Below are 3,590 nucleotides of genomic sequence, written 5' to 3' on the forward strand. Positions count from 1 at the left end.
CAGGTGTGAGGGGAAAGGTGTGGTTCATTTCCCTCAGCTCTACAGATCTAGGTAGAATGCTCTGGATCCTTCCTGCCCCTTCTGGAATCCATGAGTGTAGTCTGCTGTGACTTTAGTTTGGGACCTTTGATCTCAATCTCTGCCTATTCTACCCCTTATTAGCCCTCTGGCTGGGTGAGCAGACTGCTCACCTGGCAAGATGTCATCAAGCCCTGGGCACATGGAGTCAGCTGCTCTTCATGGGCAACATCTGTAGAGCTCCATCAGGCTTTCTAGTCCCTGGGACTCACACCTCCCAGTATCCAGTCAAACACTGGATGCTGTGTTGAAGGCATTTTGCAGGTATAATCAAATCAGTTCACCCTAAAAGAGGGAAATTATCTAGGTGGGCCAGACCCAGTTACATGTGTCCTCTTACTCCATGCATGACAGGGTCAAAGAAGTCAGAGAGAATGAAATGTGAGCCAGCCTGCCAAGGATGCATAGGAACCCAGAGTGATGGCCAGTAAGGTATGGGGACCTCAGGCCTACAACCACAAGGGGAAGAATTTTGCTAATAATCAAAACAAGCTTGAAAGTGAATCTTTCCCAGATTGATCCCCCAGGCAGAAATATAGACAGTTACCACTTTGACCTACCTCATGCCATCCTGGGCTGAAGATGCAGCTAAAATGTGCTGGACTGGACCCCAGGCTCTTGGAAACTGTGAGCTAATAAATTTGTGTTCTAAATTTATTAGAAGCCACTAAGTCTATGATAGTTTGTTATATGATATAGAGAAGGAATTCACTGCTCTTCCTTTGGGTGATGGTGCAAAGATGGGGAGAGAAAGCACTCTTCATTCTCCTCTCAATTCCCATCTTTTTCTCCTCATAACCCTCTCATTGAAAAAGTAGGTTCTTTCTTCCCTTCCACAATCAGAATTCTAACCCTCCTGCTATGTGAGAAGAAAAGTTTTCTCCATAATTCCTAAGGAATGTGTGCTATGAGACTTCTAGTCATAAAAAGACTCCTGCTTTTGATGTCCTGGAATCATACTGAATTAGAGACATCCAAAGATTTATATGGTAGCTTTTAACTGCCCAAATATTTTCTATCACATGCTATAAAGATGCCCTGTATATGTAATTATAGCAAATGCTGACAAACAGGTGGACTAAACAAGAAGAAAAACAATTTTTACTCTCTACCATTTTCTGAATAGGTCTTCAACCCCTGCTCAAAGTGATTGGCTCTTTTTTTTCTCTTCTAAATAATTTTTTTCACAAACATTGTCTTAATTCCCTTATACTATATGTGCTATTGTGGCTTGAAATACTTGTTGGCAGAACAGATACAATATTACCGTATCATCTACCTGCATTTACAAAATCCATGCCCCTTATGAGGTTATACTCTGTGATGTGTTAAGGGCTATTTGATGTCACAAAATGAAAGTACTGCTCTATTCTGGTGGATTAATTTTATCTGAAGACTAGGAGAACAAGCTAAGTAGTTTTCATTTGTAATATAAGACTTATTTATAATATTTAACAGAAGTGGTGTTCAGTTTTGAAGGCTAATACAACCTATGAATGAATTTTCAAGACAAAATCAAGTGGATTTTTGTACATCTATAGGCGTGTCTTAGGTTGTGCCACAGATTAGGGGCCATGTAACATTCTCTTTTACCACTGGAAACCCACTGGGAGATAGTTTTAGAAAACTTTCATGCAACTATATGGAGAAAGGGGAAAGGGGAGGAAAAGGGAAGAGGACAAGGCATGTAGGAGGTTATGGGGAGGAACACAGCAGCAGTGCATATCCTCTCAGAAGCACTGAAGACTCAAGTCTGGTGAATTCATACAAGTCTTGAACTAAAAATTTAGTCAGCCAGTTTTTAGATATGCAGATGTGGCTATGCTCTTTTTAAATATTATTTTTAAACATTCAACCAGAAGCACATTCCCTTAGGGAGGATCATGATTTTTAACACAGAGATGCCAAGAGAAATATGAAATCAAAGTTGAGATTATAAAGGCCTTAAACTCTCAACAGTCGTTTCAGCAATCATGTTGGGAGAGCCACTCACACTCATTAACTTGCAAGAACTTGGAACTTGAGAGAACAATAACACTTTTTTTGGATTCCCAACATTTTTCTTTAAATAGTCAACACCAGAGCTTGGAAGGCCAAGCATAATCTTTCTTTCTTTTATTCTCCACCTAAGAATTTGAGACTGTAGGATATGATAGAATGAACTTTTTTTTTTTTTTTTTGCCACCGAGGAAAGCAATTTCAAACTTTCTGAAATAAGAAGAAAAGCTTGTGGGGGGAGGAGAAGAGAGAACAGAACAAGACAAGGCATAGAGCCCTAGAAGAAGGTGGGCAAAAGATATTGCCTTGGTATACTTTGGATGAAGGTACAGAGAAAAATTTCTATGCCACATTCTGACTGAAGCTCTCGCGAGAGAACTCATCAAACATCTTTTTTCCTGTAGAAGAGGATTAAATTAGACTTTTAAATTCTGTGAGAATTTTCAGCCTTGAAATTCTACATTTACAAATTTCTTTGTGTAGATTGGGTGCATATTTTGAAAATCCAGGTTACTGGTTTGGCTGGAATTTTTGAGTTTCTTCTGGTTAAAATGTTGTCGTATTGGCATTATAGGCTTTACTGAGAGGTGTAAGCTAGGGATTAGGATTCTACTTCTTTTTCTACTGTGAACAGAAGGGTAGATTGTCAGAGAAGATGACCTTTGTAGACTACAATGAGAACTGAATGACACAGCCTTTAGGTTTTGTGCTTTGTGTCTAGAGTGTAATTACAGAAAGCAAAATAGTGACCAAGTGGGAGAAAATCCTGATGATAAGAACCTGTGGGAATTGTTGATGAACTACTTATCTCATACTTTATGTTTTTAAAAATCAGTGCTATTGAGAAATAATCCATATCCCATAAAACTCATTCAGGTTCTGATGACCAACCTGACTCTTACCCAGTTCACCAGCAATTCCAACCCAAACCGTTCAACCACTTGAGGAACCAGGAGATAACAGATAGATTTATAACGTGCGCAACACACACTAGGATGGAAAGTTGGCTGGTTTGTTCATGATCCCTCTATTGGAAAGGCTACATGAAAGATCAAGCTGCTTGTGAGCACCATGGAAGAACAGGATAGTGTAACATTAAAGAATTGGCATTTAGGTAGTAGTACAGGGCTCACTTTTTTGAATTCTCTTTTCTGTTCAAGATACCCTGCTTATCAATAGTACTAGATGAAATATTGACCTACTCTCATTATTTTTAATGTCTTTCTTCTCATTCAATATGGGCATTGGCTTATATTTATTTTTGTCTTTCTAAAAATAGAACTCACTGTGTATCCAAGGCTGGCCTGCCTCACCTTCCCAAGTGCTGGGATTACAGGCTTGCACCAATATGGCTGGTAGGCATTTATATATTTTTACATAATTTTATTGATAAACAAATAGCAATAAGACAATTTCAAACCAAATTGATAGGACAGTTTCAGTAATTAACACATTGCATACATTCTTCCTAGTAGTTAATTGCTGTACAAGATGTGGACATGATATCCTATTTA

The sequence above is a fragment of the Octodon degus genome, unplaced genomic scaffold (assembly GCF_000260255.1).
Source record: "Octodon degus isolate 3935 unplaced genomic scaffold, OctDeg1.0 scaffold00019, whole genome shotgun sequence".
Classification (NCBI taxonomy): Eukaryota; Metazoa; Chordata; class Mammalia; order Rodentia; family Octodontidae; genus Octodon; species Octodon degus.